Source organism: Cynocephalus volans, chromosome X, assembly GCF_027409185.1.
Source record: "Cynocephalus volans isolate mCynVol1 chromosome X, mCynVol1.pri, whole genome shotgun sequence".
NCBI classification, from domain to species: Eukaryota; Metazoa; Chordata; class Mammalia; order Dermoptera; family Cynocephalidae; genus Cynocephalus; species Cynocephalus volans.
Window position 1 is genome coordinate 154,237,435 of NC_084478.1, and position 22,793 is coordinate 154,260,227.

Here is a 22,793-nt window from a genome sequence, read left to right on the forward strand (position 1 = left end):
TTTTAATTGTGTTAGCTAATATCTGCCTGTATGTAAAAAATATTTAGTTATGTTAAAAGTTAACAGCAAAATGCAATTTCTGAGCTCTGTGACCGTGGTTTGCCAGCCTGTCAATTCTTCCTGTGAGAGGCTGTGCTAAACCTCAGCTGTCAACATTTCCTGTATGAATGAGAGACTGTTTTTTGCTCTCTGGCTCTTTGCAGAGAGCATCTTAATCACAGTAACCCAGTTTTTGCACCCAGCTCTGATAAAGCCCCTTACTCACCTTGAACTCTGCCTAAATAAAGACAGAGCCAATAGAAAGGCTGGCACAAGAAAAGTATTAAAAACCCCAGATCTCTCGGCATTCGGGGCTCAGGATTTGGAACACAAGTTCCTCTGAAGCCTGCCGGCAATAAATTATCTGACTTTTCCTTCTCTCTGAGTAACTGCATCTCATTGGCGACTCCTTCCCGTACCATCCTCACGGTTAAATGTAGGTTATATAACTTTGGCAGAGCTATCACTGAAATTGTTACGTCCTTCTCGTATCATATCAGGAGACACATGATACCTATTTATCCTATTTCTAGTGATGTTAATTTTGATCACTTGGTTATGGTGGTGTCTTCCAGGTTTCTCCATTATAAAGTTGCTCTGCCCCTTTGTTATTAATGTGTCTTATAGACAAGATCCCTTGAACATATGTAAATATGATGTTTCTCATCAAATTTTAACCCGTTTTACCATCCACTGATGATTCTTGACAAATGTTGCTTTTCTATTATTTTTTCTACATTTATCAGTTAACTTCTTTGTGTGTGAGGAAGAGCTTTCACTCCTACTCCATTTATTTATTATTTATTTATATTTGTATGGACTTGAGGATTCTTAGCAGGACCTAGTGAGAAGAATTAGGCAGCTGGGTACAAAGCTGAATGAGGCACTCACTCTCAGTGTCATATGAGCAAGTGCTTTCTTAAAAGTGACATGCTTAGGGCCTTTTGTTTCTGTTTCTGCTTCTATTCTCATCCCTTCCCATCTAGCAATTTCATAGTTGTCTCCATCCTGCCCTACAGGTCCCTATTCCAAAACCAGGTCTTACAGGGTCAGTTTCTGCCCAATGGTGATATTGAAGATGTGACAGATCCTTTCACTGAACAAATGAACAACTTGGCTTATTCCTATGTCATGAGGATGTATCTGTGTTCTCCTACTTACCTGCTTACGCCCATATCTTGCAGGGGCTACGGTCTCAGGTAACATTTTGTAGCTTCCTTGCATGAGACAAGGTGAAGTGTTCTCTCCCCTATTCCCAGTTCTTGATTTTAAACATTGAGTTAGCCCTGATCCCACTTCATATCTGTAACACTTTAGCCACCTTCCCCAAAGGACCTAAATCTTTGACCATCATTGCTTATTACTAGACCAGGAAACCAGCAACACTCAGCCTTGTTTGTGCATGTACTTTTCTCTTCTAGATCTTATCCATGGAGATGCCTGTCTTTTACCCGAAACCACTTGTGCCTTTCTGTTTATCTTTTCTGATTTTATTCATCAGCACAACTGTCTGTAGCAGAGGAGTTATCCATGTATGTGCCACCTCAAAGGACATGTCATTTCTCTTATTTTTCATTCAGAAATATTTAACCTATGTGTGTAGACACATTATAAATGATTGATCTATTATGTTAATTATGGTTTTAAAGCCTCCTAAAGAAATTTGTATGCACTTTCTTTATTTTATTTAGATATTTGAAATCTAGCTAATAATATATTCCAGTGTTAAACACAAGCTTCAGATTTCAAATAAGAGAAGCTGGAGAATTAAATGCAAACATGATAGGAGAGCTTCATAAGAAAGCTTGATTACCACTGTAACGTGAAGAAGAGGAAAAATGAAGTGAATTAGTCCTATTAGATATTACAGATCAAGCTTTTAGCTTCTGCAACAAATACCTAAAAAAGGAGAAAGGGGTTATTTTTGTCTTATGTATACATGTGAATTTTGTTTTCATTAATAGTTATGATAACAGATTTTCTTTCAGAGGAGAGGCTAATTGTCAATTTATCCAGGTTTTGGCCAACTTTACTATAAAAATAATGTGGTATATACAGTATGTTTAACGATCAGATAATAAAAGCATTTTAAGAAAGAACTGGAGGTTAGCATTTTAGGCTTTTAGAAATTTTTTGTTGGGGCTGAATATTGAAATCAAAGGCATGTTCAACATTTTAAATACCTAAGCTCATCCTCTTCAGAGACTGATTTATGTATCAACTAGCTGACATGGGTTTGTGCTGAAAACGTGTAGCTTTAGCTACGTAAGACAAGCGACTAATTACCCCCAGGCAGCCATTAAATGAACAGACAATCTCTCTTAAGTTAAATAACAGACTTAATATCTATAACATTAATGACAATTCATGAAATATAACAAAAGTGATGAAAACGCAAGTCTTTCAGAATCATGGAATAAAAGGTTGTAAATATTAAACTCAAACTTTCATTTTAGGACTCATCTTCACATATTCTCAAATCCTTTGCTTTATTTCAAAACATTTCATTTCAATAGTTACAAAACGAAAAGACTTTGGGAGGTATGAAATTAACATGTTGACTGCTTAAAGAATGATATAAATACAGATATTACAAACTGGGGTCAATGCCTAGTAGTCTAACAAAAGCCCTACAAGTACTACACTGCACGATAGATATATTTCATTTTTAAACCTGTTGTGCATTAGATAGCAAAATGTTCTGGCGAAGATTTTTTTTCCTCAAAAGCCTAGCCATGCAAGGAAAGGTCACTGTCTTACACTTAACATCATGGCTTCCTCTCCTCCCATTCTCTCTTACCACTATCTCAGGCTGAGCCCTTATCACCTCTTGCCTCGGTTATTATAACATACTCCAAGCTTGTCTCACTATTTTTCATGAAAATGGAACAGGGATTTCCATTTACTGTATTATTACTGTGGGTCAGGCAGAGCATTTCACATGTGTGTCTGGTTTATTCCTCACAACATCTCTGTGTGGCAGGTACATTCCATTGTCATCTTCATTCTCCAGCTTAGACAATTGAGGATCGAGAGAGAGAGAGAGAGAGAGAGAGAGAGAGAGAGAGAGAGAGAGAGAGAATGCCTTGCCTAAGATCACACAGCTAGTCAATGACAGAGCCTGGCACCTGGCTTCAGACTCAGGCCTCCAGGGGCTGTGCCTATTGTCCTGTGCTTGGACTTATAGAAATAGTGTCTTAACTCACTCCAGTTTCTGTCATTCAAGCCATCCATGCATACCAATGCCTGAGAATCTTCCTAAAACACAGCTCTCACCCTTTCCTTTCTACCTTCTCAGGAAATTTGACCAACCCCCCATTGTCGATAGGATAGAGTCCCAGAAGTCCTGTAATCGAGCCCAGTGGACCTTTCCAATACTATTGTGATTTCTCTGTCCCAACCACACCTCTATGCATGGTCCCTGTTGCCTACCTCTGTTTGTTCATGACATTCACCCACATCCGGCTACATCATCTTGCTTACCCTGTTTCCTCATCTACAAACTGGGAATAACGACGTTGTTCTTCTGAGACCCAGTCATGATGGGGTTCAGGTATCTAGTACAATGCTTGGCATATAGCAGGTGCTACATAAAGGGAGTTTCTGGCAGTTCAAGTCTTATCTATCCCCCAAAAGTGCACCTAATCACCTTATCTTCCTTCATGCCATTAATGGACATTTCAGTCAGAAATGGTATGTCCCTTTTCTATAGAACTACCTCTCCTTCCTCCTCTTCCTCCTCTCCTTTTTTATTACATACATGGCACTTATTACATTGGAGTTTTTGTTACAATGATTCATGTCCAGGGTCCATTCCCCACTGATTAGAACACAAATTCACAATGGGCAAGGGCCTTGTTTTCATGTTTTTGGCTTCCTTGCAGGCTGGTGTTTTAGAATCAGAAAAGCTGGCATTTGAGTCTCAGTACTGCACCATACAACTTAGATGACCTTGGGGAAATTATTTTGCACCTCAGTTTCCCTATCTGCATGATGGAGGTGATAATAATACTTACCTCTCAAGGCTTCTGTGAGGTTATTTTTTTAAAATGAAGTTCTCCACACATAATTGAACATAGTATTTTAATGAATACATTGTAAAGTTTCTGTATTTATCTGGTTTCTACAACAATGCACCTAAGTGTCCAGGCTGATCCGAAACTGAGCTTAATGACTGAGGAAACAGGCTCTGGAATTAACTTCTTGAGTTCAATCTCAGCTTTGCCTCCTATTGTCTGTGCTTGGGAAAATTAATTTCTCTAAGCCTCAATTTCTTCATCTGCAAAATGGGTATGATAATAATAGTCCCTTTCTTACATGATTGTTTTGAGCTTTGAAACTACCATTAGTAAAGCATCTACTGCAATATTCCAGCACATTGTTGGTGCTTGATCCATTTACATAATTAGTGCTCAGTAAAAATCAATATGTGTGTGTGTGTGTTTACATACATATGACATAAACCTACTTTCTTCACTATGCCTCTTTGACAGGCATGGCTTGCCCTGTTTTCCCATTTCCCAGTGAGAAGACTAATGTACACAGCAGTGATCTGATCCCCAGTACTATTACAGATAGAACTTCATCCCAGAGCTGTGTCTAGTTCTAGCTTCACTAGAATATGTGGCTTCAATACTGGAGGACTAGAGATTCTCACTATTTGCATTCACTGCTCATCGGAACAATCAAGATAGAATCTACACACTATATATTTTAGTAGTAAAAGGAATATCACGCCAAGAAACTATCAATTTCTCCTAGCTAAAATGACCTCTTACTACAAAACAGGGGCCCAGTAATGCTCCTTGGAAAATTACAGTTCTGTTACTAGAGTGCCTCTTCATCTGGAAGGAAAATTGCCCATTCATACAGTTGAGCAATGATGAATAAAACATGCTGGTAGTGAAATAAACTAGGTATGAGGTCCCATTTAATTCTATTCCACTGTGTCAGCACATTCTGTGGAGATAGGTTTCCTAGACTGCCACAGGGTTTTGCTACTAAATACTTAAAATAGCAGGGATTGGGTGCCTTATTGCTTCCCATCCTGTTGAAGCAGGCTTGTATCCAAGTATAATGCGTAGAAGCATAAGTGCTCCTGCTTATCAAAAATATGTATGAGATTGATACATTGAAAATAATGCCTCTACTTATAAGGCCCTGTAGTTTTGGTACAAATCTGAGTGTCGCAGGGTTGGGCCAGCTTCTCCTACTACAGTAGCTACTTCCTCAGAGGCATTTCTAATACAAAGTACGATAAATATTTGTGAATCTCTCAAGTAGTATTTGGTCCAGTAAGACAATGAATGACTTCTCCAATGGTCCTCATTTGAGGACACAAGGATTAACGAGGCAGAAGAGCTCATTACTCTATCACAGCAACAGGATAATTTTCATCATCACTGTTGTTAATATTTGTTGTTATCTACTGAATACTTATTTTGCAACAGGCACTTTCCAACATGCAACTCTGGGAGATGGGTATTAGGATCTCTACTTTCAGTACTAGCCATGTGACCTTGGACAAGTTATTTTACCTCTCAGCTCCTCTACCTAATCATGGGTAAAATGGTGTCTGTGCCACAACAATTCATTGAACTTTCATAAGGAGAACAAACCTAAGGACACTAGAGATGAGGGGGAGGAACAGAGGAGGTTTGAGGAGGGAGGGACAGGTCAGGTAAAGGGCATAAAGACAAATCATGATTTGTAATAATGAATATGCTAATAATAAAAAAATAAATAAATTGTAAAAGTAGTAGAGAAGTACCTTTAAAAAATAATTTCAAATGTTCTGTTAAAGAAGAATGGTAATGATAAATAAATAAATAAAATGGTGTCTGCAGGAAATTTTTGTCCTCACAGGTACAAATGTACACAGGGACATACACAGATGTCAGAGAATGAAACCAGTGATTTGCTGCTGTGTGTTTTGTGAACAAACTTCATCTGAAACACTCTTAACAGTGTTGGGCACTTCAAATGACAGCTGAAATTACCAACTGCATCCAAATTGCTACAGTGGATCCTTGGTGTAGAGGAAAGATCAGTGAGCACTGCGACCTGGACATGGGTTTCAGCTTGACTGCTTAGTCTCTGAGAGACTTTAAACAAGACAGTTAACGTCTCTGAGATTGATCTGGAGACACACTAACTGGGTTTAAATCCCAGTTCTGCCATTTGCTAAATTTGTGACCTTAAATAAGTTATTTAAAATTGGCATGTCTCATTTTCTTTATCCATGAAATGTCTGAACCTATTTCATAGGGTTCTTTTGAGGGCTAGGAAGAATATGTGCAAATTGCTTAGCACAATGCTTGTCCCATAGTATGTGCTTAGTAAATTTCCATTGTTACTGCTGTTATTTTCTGTAAAGTGTGTAAAAGTACTTAATGTATGTGCCCTATGGGGTTGCTGCAAAAGCATTACATGGGGAATGTCATGATACCTTCAAATGCGTAGTATTTTAAATTCCGTCTCCAAGCTGGTAGAGACTCTAAGTGCCCAGCTATTTTTACCTCTCTTCCCTACTCAAGAATTCAAATCCCACAAATGGAATAGAGCTGCAAATGTTGCATCCATGTAAAATCCTTACAGTATGCAGAATTTCTTCAGCTTTTGTCCTGCTGTTCCTTCCTTCTGGTAGCCATATATTGTTTTAGATGCTGTCTGATCCCACCTCAGGTCTCCTGAGATCACCAAGCCCTTTCTGATGTGACAGGGTTGAAGCCTGTACCTTTATTCCTCCCCTTATTCCCAAAACATAGCTGTTGGTATAAGGAAGAAGACACGTTACTTAAAAGTAATTCAGGGCCGAGCCCGTGGCGCACTCGGGAGAGTGTGGCGCTGGGAGTGCAGCGACGCTCCCGCCGCGGGTTCAGATCCTATATAGGAATGGCCGGTGCGCTCACTGGCTGAGTGCCGGTCACGAAAAAGACAAAAAAAAAAAAAAAAAGTAATTAAAATCTATTTTGTATTCAATGGCCATATAAAAAAAGACATCTCTAGTATTGGATAGAATCAATTATAAAGTACATTAAAGTCAATAACGGCTGATTGATATAGATACTATCAAGAATCCATTATATTTGTCAATGTGTGTCAAGGGCTTTAAAAATGTGTATATCTTTAAAACAGTAATTCTACCAGGAATTTATAACAAGGAAATAGTCAATCAAAATATAGTTAAATGAATTCATAGTACAATTATTTATAATTGGTATTTGTAATAGAAAAAAAATGAAAGCAGAAAAATATCCGGTAATACGGGACTGGTTAAATGAATTATGGTAGAGTTGAATGACATGCAATCATGAAAACGTTTTCAACAAAATTCAATGACATCAAAATATGCTCACAATAAGAGGTTAAATATTAAAAGCAGAGTACAAAACCATGCATAAAATCTGTTCATTAGAAAACCCCAACTATCCTTCAGTAAAGACTTGGAGAAAACGCCAAATGCAATAGATATGTCTAGGTTAAGGGATTATGAATCATTTTTATTGCTTTTCTTTTCTTCATTATACTTTATCCTCTTCAAGTTTGCTCTAATGTTCATGTAGGGAGGCAGCATTTGGTGGCCGTAAAGTGTGCAGGCTCCAGAGTCAAAAGACTCATGTTCTAATTCTAGCACTGCTACTTGAACTAGTATTAGTACTTGTACTTGAACAAGATACAGAATTTCTTTGAACCTCAGTTTCCTTGTATGTTGAAAAGAAATAATAATATTTACCTCAGAAAGTTGTGGGAATTAGTTGATGCATGCAAAGCACTGACCCTAGTACTAGCTCTTAGTATGGACTCAAAAGTTCAATGGACAGTTTCATTTAGGATATTTGTATCAATATTTAAAAATAAAATGGGTCTACTTTTTCTCAAAAAAAAAGTATGTCACTTCTATGCATTACTTTTATCATCGGAAAGAAAATATTATTTTAAAAATAGCTCTGGACTTTAATACCCAAGGTTGGTCATAGACCTCAGGCATTTTGTTTGCCTGGACGCTTGTTGAATAGCAAAACATGAGCAGAGTAAAGAAAATGCTTAAATAAAGGCTCCATTTAAAACGTATCACGTAAAACTTGTCCTGGATGAAAAAGAATTTGTACTCTGAAGCTTCTATGGGGGAAAAAACCCAGTTTCTTTCGTTTTGAGCACAGATCTAGCAAAAAATCAGATCCCAGTTCCCTGGAACATTTACCAAGGGTGTGTGCTTTATGAGCACTCTGCACGTCTTCATCATGTCATGCATTTCTATGTTTTATGAGATGGTGATGGTGTGAGTTGTCTCAGCATGTGCTAGATGCACAGTCCATCTCTCATCAGTAATCCTTTCCAGATAAGCCATGTCAGATTGAACTGTGCATGTCTATCAGCTTCCTTACACAAACCTGGGGTACAAAAAGACACTGGACAGGTGACAGCACGAACTGGATTGTAAGTAGTTCATCAATCACTCTTCAAAAAGCAGGGCAGGGACAATTATTCCCTCCTTCTTCAATGAGTAATCAGCCCTAGGTAAGATAACCCAAAATCATTTTGAGATGCCAACCTCACAACCCACTATCAGGTCAAGAGGCAGGAGATGAATTGAGTTCAGACATGGGAGGAAATATAGACAGTTCACCAAAGCATTGTGCACAGACAAAGCAGCACCCAGCATAGACTAAGGTCATACTGAGGTAAATGACTGAAGATACCAAGCCAGAACAGACATAAGGTGGCAAATCAGAGTCTGAGGGAGATGGCTCAATGTTCAAGAAGGCTGCACAGAGGAAACAAGATAGTAAAGAAATTTGTGTGGGAACCATGGGTCAGAGAATGACACATTTTTGCTTGTTAGATTATTCAGGAACAATTTGGGTACTCTCAACAACTTCAAGAAAACTCCCTGGGGAGAAATCTTCCAAACCCAATAACTGCCCTGGAAAATTACACAACAACACTAGTGCTCACTGGACTCACAACTAGAGGCTGTGAGTGCTCACCAGTATCCATGCTCTCTTCTTCTTGGCCACACAGCTAGATTACATTTCCAGCCACCCTTGTGAGGGGAAGTGACCATATTACTTCCAGGCTGGCCCCCTAACACCCACTACATGTAACAGCTCCCCCACCCCAGTCTCTGGGAAATTGCATTAGACTGTAAGAGGAAAATAAACTTTTTTGTGTGTTTACTCAATGAGTCTTTGGGGTAGTTTGTTACAGCAGTTAGCCTATCTTAATGGCTCTGCTTGTATTGTCTCTTCATCCCTATATGAGCACCACAATTATATTCCGAAGTTACATCTCTTAAATATACTGTCAACTCTCTTTTTTAAATATATTTTTTCTTCTTGATATAATGGCAATACATGCTCAGTGCAAGAAATATGAGACACTAAACAACACAAAGAAGACAACGAAGATCATTCATAATCATTCACCATTCAGAGATAATTGAGGTTTGTGTCCTGTCAATATATTTTTAGGAGTGTTTATGCATGTATATATTTCAAAATTGAAACCAGATTGTACATCATGTACATTCAATACATGTGCTCCCTCATCATAATTTTTACAGCTATATAGGAAATTATTTAATAAGAAAATAACATTAACAAATAACCAGTTAGAAAATATAATCAAAGAAAACAATCCATTTAAAATAGCAACAGAAATGATTCTTCCAAAAACAATTATCTTGAAAATATTCACAAATTTGAACAATCAAAGTAAAATACGATGGGGTTTCATTTTGAATCGGCCACAACTTACTCTAAACTTCAAATGGAAGTATGACTTGTAAGAAACCCAAGAAAAATTCTGAAAAAGAAGAGTAGTGAGAGGGTGCAAGCAATAACACCTATTAAAATGCCATAAAGCTTGTGTAATTAACACAGTTTGATACAAGTAGATGAATAGACAAATCAATGGGACAGAACAGAGAGCCTAGAAATAGGCCCAAATATATTACAAAATTTGTGTTATTATGAAAGAGCCATTTCAAATAAACAAGGAAATGATATTAAGCCAACTGGCTAGCCTTTTGAAAATAAAAATACAGTTGGATAACTGCCTCATTTCTTATACCAAAATAAATACCAGATGAATAAAAATGATGAGTTAAAAAAACGTAATACCACTAATGTGACAAAACAGGGAAAACTGATTTATTATATTCTTAGAAGTGTTTTGTAAGTATGACAAGACAGAGACAATTGACTAAATTAAAATTTAAAACTTTCCAAGTATCAAAATACCATGAATATCAAGACCAATGTTAAAAGATAAGTGGCAGATAAAATAATTTCAACATATATGGCAAAGAATCTAAACACTCAATATACTAAGAAGTTATAAACACAACTAAAATAAATGTAATAATCCATAAGAAAAATGGGCAAAGAACATGTATATAGAAAAACAAATGCAAATTACTCTTAAATATATGAAAAGATGATCAATTCACTCAAAGCAAAAGAGATACAAAAGTAAACTAAAACAAACGATTATTTCCCAACTATGACAGAAAAGGATAAAAAACTATATTGTGTTAGATCAGGATATGGAGAGACACCCTCATTCATTACTGTTGGTAATTAAACTGGGGCACCCTCTTTGAAGGATAATTTGGTGTGATATTTATCAAGATTGTAAATGTACATACACTGTGACCTAGTGATTCCAGTAATAGCCATTTATCCTATGACTCTATGTGCATGTGAGCAATGATGTGTATGAAGATAATGCCTTCAAAATTATTTCCAATAGCAAAAGACTGTCAACAACTTTGTGACTGTTTACATAAATTATAGGATATCTATATATTTAAATACCATGTAGCCATTACAAATAATGAGAGAAAGCCATTCATACTGAAATGGAAACATCCCCAAGACACATTGTTAAATGATAAAAACAAGGTTCAGAACAGTGTGTAGAATATGCAATCATGTGTATTTAAAAAAGCAGGGAGAAAAAACATACAAATATGCTTGTATACAAACAGAATATCTCTTAAAAGACACAAAATAATTGCAAAGTTTACTTCTAAGGAGGGTGACTTGGGGGTTAGAGGTGGTGGTAAAGGGCATTTTATTCTTCAGTGTATAACCTTTGGTAGCTTTTGACTTTTCCCCCATGTGCACATATTATTAAAAATATTAAGAAAAAAAGGTCAAATTTCGGAACCCTCTGTGATGTACCTTTTGTGAGAGGTTAGCATTTCCACGTAAACATCCAGAGAACAGAATGCTTGGATTTTTCAGAGGAGAAAAAATCCAGTACAAAATTGTCCCAGCTTAGTTTCCCAATTAATCCAAATTCTAATGTAGAAAAAATTATGCATCCTTCGTGTGAAAAGTAGTAAAGCTAAATTTTAGCCATGACTACTGCAAAACTAAAACTGAAACCTGCTAACTGTTCAAAGAAAGGCAAGATATAATTACTGGGAAGGAAAGGATAACAAAAGGATGTTGGATTAGATGCTCGGCATATTTAATCTTCAAGGCAAGTGTGTGAGGTAGGAGTTATCTCTGTCGTACAGATGAAGAAACAAACTCATAGAGAGGAATGAATTTGCCCGGGGTGACATGGCTGGTGACTCTGAGAAAGCAAAGAGAAAACAATCAACTCAGAGGTCCACTGATTAAAATGAACAGGTGTTTTTGCCATTCTTACCAGCTCAGCAAGTGTCTAATGAAATCCAGGAGCATACAGTTCTTGTGCTCCCCAAGGGCATTCTTGTGCTCATCATTTTTCCCCATCTGGAAGGACATGAAGTTTACAATTAAAAGATGGTACCTAATCTCTACGAATCCCAGATTCCTTATCCATAGAATGAAAAGCACCTATTTAGCAGGGCTGTTATGAGGATTCAAAATAAATTCTGTAAATTGCCTGGCACATCATGGACACTCAATACATGGTAGCCCCTAGCATTGTTACCATGATCAACTGAAAGTGAAATTTGCATGGGCAACACTGGGCATCTGATTCCAGATTATGAAAATTTCTGGAAGCAGAATACTGAAGGACATAAGAATGTGAGCTTTGGAGTCTGACCTCTGTATGAGTCCTGACTTTACCACCTCCGAGCTGTGTGACTCTGAACAAGTCATTTAATGTTTCCTCTCCTGTAGAAAGAGGATGATAGTTTGCGGACACTGTCTCATAGGTCTGTAAGTATTCAGTGAGATGATGCACATGACTTGTTTAGCAAGTGCCTGGCATATAACAGATGACAAATAAATGTAATGTTCTATCACACACCTTTCTGTACTTAAATGTAGATCTCTATGTGGATCCGAACTCATTCATCCTGGCTTTAGACATCCAATACAGAGATACTCATAACAAAGGAAGAGGAAACATATATCAATAATCACCATCTCTGCTGTCAAAAATCCTCTTTGGTCTTCCTTAAATGTCACCTCTTCCATGACCTTCTTCCTTCATCCACCTCCAGAGAGATCAGGACTCCTACAGCACCCTGATCATACTTCTTTCACAGCCTATTTCGAGAGCCCATGTGGCTTAGTTAGGCTGACCATATAATTTGTTGTTCAAATTGAGACACTTTCGAGAGGGAAAAGGTGTGCTACTAATCATTTCAGTGGAACAACAAGAATAAACCAGGACTGCCCTAAAGAATCCAGGACGCATAATTCCATGCTTAGTGGAATGAGAAGCTTTGGTTTAGATGAAGCCCAGCTCCACCAGGTACTAGATGTGTGTGGTCTCTGTCAACGCTTGCACATAATAGGTATTTAGCAAATGATAACTATTACTTTCGTGCACTTGTAATCCCTAATAAATTGTTAGCTTCTTGAAGTAGACAGATCAGGTTTTAACTGCTTTTACATCCCCCCAGTACCTCATTTACGTGATGCCTGAAAAACATTAGGTGCTTGTGGAACTTTGGAGCAAGTGACACCTGTTACCACAATCTAGGGAAAGTGTCCCCCTGCATGGAGAATAGCAAATAGCATAACAATGCCTGCCATCAGGAGCAGCAGTCAACTTACCCCAGGATGTCAGCTCATTCTGTGATTTGGGGTTGCCAAGAAAGACATGACATACACACGCACTAGGTGGAGCTACTCTTTTACTCACATAGAGACGAGACAAAGCAAGATTAGCTTCAGGTGTGGGCATTGGTCCCCATGGTCCTCACAGCCGGCACAAGGACATGGTGTGTACCCGCCCCTCTCATGCCATAAGCGAGGGACCCTGTTTCCTTCCCACCAGCAACAGATAATAGCAGTGTTGTTGGCCACGTGCTATAGGATGCAGACACTTAAGCAAAACAAAGGAGCACATTGAGTCTGAAACAGGGAAAGATATTCCCATATAAGGCAATAAGCCCAGCACAGGCTGTGAGGGTTCTTTATCTATTAGTAAGGAAGTGCTCTAGGCCTATGACCCATTCTTGTGCAGCCAAGCAGGGGTCAAAAGACTGCATGCTAGACTGACTTTCCCCAGAGTGCCTAATGAATATGTATTTGACTGAGTGAATTGGAGTAAATATTGTGTTCTTTTGCCTGGAATCTACATTCTTAACTAGGCCTTTCAGGGTTGATTGAGAGGGAGGAGCAGGTGTCACCAAGTAGCTCCTGAGAATGGAAGTGTCAGACAGCACTAAGGGATTCATGGTAATCTATTGATTGATATATTAATTTAAATATTCAAACATTTGTCAAATGTTATGTGCTATTTTTATAGATATAAAGCTAGTTATATAGATAATATAATATCTAAACTAGATATAATGATGACTAAGACTTAGTCTCTGTCCTCATGGAGCTCACTGTTTATGAAGGATATGGGCAAGGGGAACTGGTGATTATGGTGAGCCATAATAAGTGCACTGATAGAAGTTGACCCGGAAGGTGGTACACATATCCAGACCTGGAGATCAAAATCTTAATTCTAGAATGGCAAAATTGTAGAGCTAGGAAGGATCTCAGAGAACAGTTTAATCAGTTGCAACAATAGTAAAAATTGACCACCATTTGTTGAATGCTTACTATGTATCAAGCAGTAGGGTAAGAGCTCTACGTGCCCTTAACCTCACAATAGTCCCTTGCAATATGTCTAATTATTGTCCCCATTTTACAGATGAGGAAACTGAGGATCAGGGAAGTTAGGTAATTTTCCCAAGGTCACACAGCTAGGAGATGGCAGAGCTGGGCTTTATGTAACCCACGCATGTCTGGCTGCCAAGCCTGGGCCCTTTTTTGCCTCTTTTTGCAGCAAAACCTCCTGCTCCTAACACCTCTTGGCTCCAGATTCCCAGACCTGCACCCCTGGATCTTTATCAGTACTCTAGAAACATGCTTCACTGAGCGCTGAGCTCCAGAAATCATTTCCAGGGTCAGAATCCTGATACACATATTAAAACTCTGTCCAGTCTCTCTGATGTGTGTGTGTCCAGCTATTGTCCCATTTGAAGCTAGAAGCCCAGCCTTCAGTTAAGTCCTGAGGCTCAAAAGCAGCCAGCCTCTGCTCTTACTACATCAGGAATCTCCTGAGCCTGGGGCCCACAAGCTCCCCAGGCCTACACTATCTGGTCCCTGTGCACATACTGGGGAAAGGGCTTGTACCCTGTGTCTGCTCCACTGACTCTTCAGGACAAGCCTTATCCGAGACCCTGAGGACAGTATCTGTCTTTACTGGGCTCCTTCACCTCCATCTAGGGAGCCCAAAGTCATAGATAGCTCAGACGCCCTGGAGTCCAGAAGAGTAAAGAAAGAGCCAACTCAGAGAGGCACAGTCCAGACCATCCTTTCATTTCTGAAGGCTTTCCTTCCCAGGTGGGAAGTGAGCTGTCTTAAAACCGAGGCTTGAAAATACTTCTACAGTTTCGAGTGGGTGTAGGGACAACTCAGGGATCACCGTGTATGGTTTATAGAAATTAGTGAGTTCTCTGAGGGAATTTTCATAAAGAACCCCTTAATAATGGTTCTAGAAATGCACTTGTCTCAGCCCCGGTCCTGTATGACCTTGGCACCCTTCTTACTACCTTCATCTCTAAGTATTTTCACCTTATTCTGCCACACCTTTTAGCTGATGTTATTGCATCCGTGGTGGGGAAGGAAAAAAAAAAAACAATGCAAGTATCTGGAGTGACACAGAGAGGAGTTAGAATCCACTCTGCCACCCACTGGCAGTGTGGCAACATTTGATCCCCTCTCAACTTCAGTTTTCTCATCTCGTAGATGAGGCTGACAATATTTACTTTAGAAAGCAGCTGTGGGGACTATATGAAGAAATGCACATAAACGTGCTTTGTAAATGTCAAAATGGAGTAGAGGCAGCATAGTGCCTGGCACATAGAAAGTGTTCGAGAAATGTGTACTTGCAATGAAATGTGAGTTAGGGAGTTCTGCAGTGATGGGTAACCAGATTGGTGAACAGCCACACAAGAGCCCAGCCGGGTCCTCTCCTCATAGGCAGCCAGCAGCTTTCTCCTAACACCCCACAGCATGCTATTATCCCTTCTAACTTTGACTATTGACACTGGCTAATCTGTAACAACCATCTCTAATGGTAATCTTTACTTTGTCCAATCCAATACTTTATTATTAAGTACATATTGAACTGAAATAGAATTGTCTCAAATTTATTCACAGTAAACACAGCTTTGCAAATTATCCACTTTGCCCCTTCCAGATGGTGGTTAGAAATGCTGGCCAAATGCAAGCATTTATTGGCTATTTTATTTAGGTGCCAACTTGGGTTCAAAACACTGCCCTCTGTTACTTGTGTGCAAATAAATGGAAATTTATTTTGAGAATTTGAAAGCAAAATTTTAACGCTGGCTGGTATATAAACAATCAATAGCCAGGTTGTTCTCAGTGATCACTATTTTTGCTGGCATTTCAGGATGTAAGCTGAGTTGATGAGTCCCATGTATAATGAGCACCAAAATTCAATGCTTCCTGCACCAAGATGATGTACAGTTCATTTAAGTGTTTCCATCTGGAGCTTGAAACACTTTCATATCCTAACCAATATGTGAAAACAACTTTGAAGCCATTATAAAGTACTGGGCTTTGTCATACTCCAAACCAAAGGATTTGCCATGAAATTTAGAACAATTCAAATTGAGTTACCAGCTAAGTATAAGAATAACTCAAGGAATAATACAAGCCTGAAAGATTGATTCAGTTTCCTGGTGACTAACAAATATCAAACTCCACTTTCTGATGCAAAATTATGGAATAAAAATGTGTCACATTGACAACAACAGAAAATACCAAAGTAAATCCAGCCTGAGCTGCGAAAGGTGCAGAGGTAGAGCCTCCCAACTGAGTTGGCTCTTTGTATGATGTCAACCCTTACCCAGTTAATAAATGTACAATCCCAGCCCCTCTTAGATCAATAGATAAATGCTATTTATTTCTTCAATAAATATTTATTGAGCATCTACTGTGTACACTGAGCTAAAAACTGTTAGAAGACCCTGCCCAGGGATTACATTTCATGTGGGAGAGACACCAAACAAGTAAATAAGCAAATAGATGATTAAATATTATGAGAAATGGCAAAATAGAAAAAAGTGGGGAGCTGTATGGAGAATAATGGAGTTGGAGAAAACATTGTTTTTTCACTTTTTATTGTGCTTAATATATTTTTGTGAATATTTTCTCCTAGCATTTGGCTTGCATTTTCATTTTCTTAATGGTATGGTTTGATAAATAGAAGTTCTTTAATTTCATTAAGTCTGATTGACCAATATTTTTTCTTTTATGTTTATTTCTTTCTGTGTTCTGTCTTCAAAAATGTTGCCTATCCCAGATTACAAATATATTCTCCTAGAAGCTGCTGCGGATTGATTGAATTGTGTCCCCCAAAGTTCATATATTAGAAGCTTAATTCTCACTGTAACTGTTCAGGGTAGGAAATACTATTATGGTAATTGAAAGGTGGGGCCTTGAAGAGGTGATTAAGTTGATGGTTTAATAATGGTCATGAGTGTGGTTCTGAGGGCTTAAAAAGGAGAGCACATGAGAGTCTCTCTTTCTCTGCTCTGCCATTTTCTGCCATGTGAGACCCCTTGCATTGCTGTAAAGCCACCACCAAAGAAGACCCTCACCTGATGTGTTCCCTGGACTTTGGATTTCCCAGGCTCTGAAACTGTAAGCAATAAATTTCATTTTCTTCCAAAGTACCCAGTTCCAAGTATTTTGTTATAAGCAACAGAAATGCAGTAGTACAGAAGCTTTGTAGTTTAAGCATATTTATATTTATGATCCATCTTGAATTACATTTTGTGTCTGGTGTGAGGTAGGGGTCAAGGTTTTTTTTTGTTGTTGCTGCTGTTGTTTTCTGTATGGTTATCCAGCTACTCCAACATCATTTGTTGAAAAGACTTTATTTTCCTAACTGAACTACTTGCACACATGTGTCAAAAATCAACTGACTTTGGAAGTTTGGGTTCATTTTTAGAATCCCTATTATGTTTTGTTGATATATTTTTCTATCCTTATGCCAGTACCACACTGTCTTTTTTATTATCATTATTGAAACATAATTGATTGTACATATCTGTGGGGTAGCACATTGAATATTAATACCTGTGTGCAATATGTGATGCTCAAGTAAGGATAATTAGTATATTCAACATTACACAATGTAATCATTTTTTGTGGCCCTTTACCGATTTCTTGTTAACTCCCCTTCCTGCTCTCCCTTTCCCACCTCTGGTAATCTCAGTTCTGTTCTCTCCTTTTGCCATACTGTCTTAATTACTGAAACTTTATAGTAAGATTTGAAGTAGTATATATAAGCCACTAACTTTATTATTTGTTTTCAAGATTTGGCTATTATAGGTCCTTTGAATTTCCACATAAATTTTAGAAAGAGTTTGTCAATTCTTAGAAGAGAACCTGCCACAATTTTATTGCATAAATCCAGCAATTACTTTGAAGAGAATGAACATCTTAATAATATTTTAGTCTTTATCCAGCAGTTTTTGTGCTTTTCAATGTAAAGATCATGTACATCTGTTGTTAATTTTTCCCCTAAATTATGTTATGTTTTGATGCTATTATAAGCAGAATTGTTTGCTTAAATTTTCCCCGTTGTTTTGTGCCACTGTAGGGATATAATATTGCTTTTTGTATATTAAGCCATGCATCTTGCTTGATTCATTTATTAGTTTGAATATTTGTTTTGTGCATTCCTTAAAATTTTCTACAAAACAATAATGTTGTGTATGAATAGATATGTTTTTACATTTTCTTTTCTCTTGCCTTATTGCACTTGCTACAATCTCCAGAACAATGTTTAATAGAAATAGTGAGAATGGGCACCCTTGCCTAATTCTGAACTTTAGGAAAAGTGCTAGTATTTCATCATTAAATATCATGAGGCATGTAGGTTATCAGACGGAGGAAGTTTCCTTCCATTTCTGGTCTGCTGAGAATTTTTTTAAAAATCATAAACAGGCAAAAATATTCCATAATGATGAATATACTCTAATGGTGATACATGATATTACACATTTTGCAAAACCCAAATAACTGTACAACACAAAGAAGGAATTCTAATTGTGTTCATATATCAATATTGGTTCATAATTGTAACAAAATGTACCACATTAATGTAACATGTTAATAATGGGAGAAACTTTGTATGTGTGTGGTGGGGTAGGGTAAGGAAACTATCTGGACTTTCTTCTCAGTTTTTCTATAAAGTCTATTAAAACAAAAGAGATAAAAGTTTTTTTAAAAAGGCAGCACGACATAGTGATAGCAGAGTGGTGTAGGAATCAGACAGAGTATAAACCTGGATTGGCAATTTACAGCACCTCTTCATGCCTCAACTTCCTCATTTATAAAATGGGGATAACAGCTCCTAAATCATAAAATTGTTCTGAGGACACAAGGGCATAGCATATTAGAAAGGAATTTTGCAAAGCAATATATATGAGTCAATTCTGATAGGATTTAATGGTATTGAGGTAATTGTCCCTATTTATATTTTAAACCAAAACAATAAAGTACGGTTTGCTGCTCTGTAAAAAAAAAAAAAAAAAAAAAAAAAAAAAATCATTGCGTCAAAATCTTCTTACATCTACTGAAATAATCATACCTTTTTACCTTTATTCTATCAATACGATTAATTACACCAATAGAGTTGTGAATGTTAAACCAAGCTTGCATCCCTGTAGTAAACACCATCAGGTCGCAATATAGGTCTGGAGTTTTCTTTATGGGAAATTTTTTATTTATAGTATTGAATTCAATTATTTTATTAGATATAGGGCTATAAAAGATTTCTAGTCCATCTTGGGTCATTTTGATAATTTGTTTTTTGAAAAACTTTGTCCACATCAATGATGTTGCTAAATTAACTGGATTACAATTATAAATAAGATTCCCTTACTATCCTTTTTGATACTTTTATGATGTGAGGTGGTATTCCACTTCATTTTTAGTGTAGGTAATTTGTGTTTTCTCTATTTCTTGATCACTCTAGGTGTTTATCAAATTTTAAAACTTGTTAAAGGAAGAACTTTTGGTTTTGTTAACTTTCTCTATTGTTTGTCTTCCTTTTGTTTCATTAATTTCTGTTTAATTTTTAAATGATTATTTACTTCTTTCCGTTTACCTTTGTTTCATTTGCTTCTCTTCCTCATGGTTCTTTTGGAGAAACCTTAGATTACTGATTTTAAATTTCTTCTTTTTCTGTAATAAGCTTTTAAAGCTGCAACTTTTACCTTAAGCACTGCTTTAACTGCTTTTTAAGTATTATAATATGTTGTAATTTAATTATCTTTCTGTTTGAAACATTTTCTAATTTCACTTGCAATTTCTTCCTCAACTGATGGGTTGTTCAAAAGTTCATTTTTCTGTTTATGTTTGTTTGTTTTTGTTTATAGTTTTAAAACATGTGGGGCTTTTCTAGCTATCCATGTTATTGATTTTAACATATTCTGTATGACTTTAACCTTTTGTAATGTTTGAGACTTATTTTGTGGCCTAGCATAAGGTCGGTTTTGTTCAATATTCCATGTTCACAGAATGTACACTCTGCAGTTGTTGTGTGTGGTGTCATGTTCATTTTATTTAGGTCAAGAATGTTTATAGACATTATTTATTTAAGTACTTATTATACCCTATGCTGTCTCTCCTCTCCTTCTGAGACTCTCAAAACTATTCTACCATTTGATGTTGTGCCATAGTTCACAGTTAATTTTTTCCTTCAGAATGGGTATGTTTTATTTATCTAATCTTCAAGTTTACCTATCCATTATACTGTCACCTCTAATCTGCTCTTCAACGACTGATTTTTAAAATTTTAGATATTTATTTTTTAGTTCTAATTCTTTTCATTTCATTTTGTTTTATATGATTTCTGTTCTTCTGCTGAGATTTCCCATCTGAATTTTCAATGTGAGCATGTGTAAGGAAATACATTTTCACCTTAGAACAACATAGCCCTGTCCCATTAATTTCAATATGAGGGATTCTCCTTTTCATTCTTTTTAATATGAGATGAATTGTAATTTAAAATTTTCAGCAAAAAAAATAAAACTGGAGGCATAACACTACCTGGCTTTAAACTATACTACAAAGCTATAATGACCAAAACAGCATGGTACTGGCATGAAAACAGACACCCTGATCAATGGAATAGAATAGACAATCCAGAAATCAACCCACACACCTACAGCCATCTGATCTTTGACAAAGGCACCAAGCATATACACTGGGGAAGAGACTGCCTCTTCAGCAAATGGTGCTGGGAGAACTGGATATCAATATGCAGGAGAATGAAACTAGACCCATAACTTTCACCATACACTAAAGTCAACTCAAAATGGATTAAAGAATTAAATATACACCCTGAAACAATAAAACTTCTTAAAGAAAACATAGGAGAAACACTTCAGGAAGTAGGACTGGGCATAGACTTCATGAATATGACCTCGAAAGCATGGGCAACCAAAGGAAAAATAAATAAGTGGGATTATATCAAACTAAAAAGCTTCTGCACAGCAAAAGAAACAATTAACAGAGTTCAAAGACAACCAACAGAGTGGGAGAAAATATTTGCAAAATATACATCTGACAAAGTATTAATATCCAGAATATACAAGGAACTGAAACAACTTTACAAGAAAAAGACAAGTAACCCAATTCAAAAGTGGGCAAAAGAGCTAAATAGGAATTTCTCCAAGGAAGATATACAAATGGCCAAAAGACACATGAAAAAATGATCAACATCACTCAACATTCGGGAAATGAAAATCAAAACCACATTGAGATACCATCTAACCCCAGTTAGGATGGCTAACATCCAAAAGACTGTGAATGATAGATGCTGGCGAGGTTGCGGAGAAAAAGGAACTCTCATACATTGTTGGTGGGACTGCAAAATGGTGCAGCCTCTATGGAAAATGGTATGGAGGTTCCTCAAACAATTGCAGATAGATCTACAATTTTTGTAAATATTTCATAGATAGAAGAAGTGAATATATACTTCATTTTTGTAGGATATAGAATTGTGAATACACCCATTAAATCAAATATGTTGATTGGATTATTTTTATTCTCAACACTTTGCTTAGGTTGTTTTTAGATTTAACAAAAAAGTGAAAGGGGTATACAATTGTCTGCTACAACTTTATAAAGTTCGCCCTAAAATTTGAGCAATGATTTTTATACCTTTAGCTATTATTTTGAAGATACATAATAACTTATGACCACAAAATCTTTTTAATTATAGCTTTTTTAATTGAATGATGTCCTATTTTATCTGTTTAACGTTCACAGATTTAAATTTCATTTAGCTGATGTAACTATTCTATTCCTGCTCCCTTTTTGCTTCTATTTACGTGTTATCTTTTTCCTATCCATTTATTTTCATGTTTCCTTTATAAATTTGTTCTAGATATTTTTTTTTTTGGAACAAGGAATAGCTGGATTTCTCTCCCTTTAAGTAGGGGAATTCATCCTGTTCCTATTAAAACTAATATGTTTAGTCTTTTTCCTGTCATCATGTTTTGTGTTAACTATACAAGGTGCATTCTCCCTAGTTCTCTTCTTTCTTTTCTTGATTTTTGCTGGTCAGGTTAGTCTTTGTTTCTTTTAATCTTCTTGTTTTGGACTGTGTTTTCAGTTTTGTTCATAGTTGCTATTCCATTTTTAATAATCACAATTATACTTCTGTTTACTCCATCATTAAATGAAAAGATAACTATACATTTTCCCAATCCTCTCCATACCTTTAGAATGATTTTATTTCAGCACTCCCCTTTCTTTATTTTAGTTTCAAAATGTCAATAGGTCTTTCCTTATAGTATGTCTCATTATTTCAACAACTGCTATTTTACATTAGTATAAATTCCTATTTACACTATGATAATTTATTTAGATTTGCCTAAATATAGTGTAAAATTTGCTGTTTACTATTGTTTTGTCTCCTCTTTATCTTTCTCTGTTCTGAGGTCTCTACTCTGATTTATTGTCTTTTATCTGGTCTACCTTATGAAATCTATCTTCTTAAGTAAATTCTGCCATTATAATATATGCATAGTAATATACTTTATGAATACTTGCATATCTGCCTATCTCTTTCCTTTACTCTGAAAAGTGAATATCTTAATGCGAAAAAATTTTGTTGTAACAGTATTTTTCCTTTATTAGGTTGTGACTATTGCTCCAGTATTCAGATTCCATAATTACATATGAAAATTCTAATACTGGTCTGATTCTCCTTCCATTGTAAGTAACTTACTCTCTGTCTGGACCTTGGGC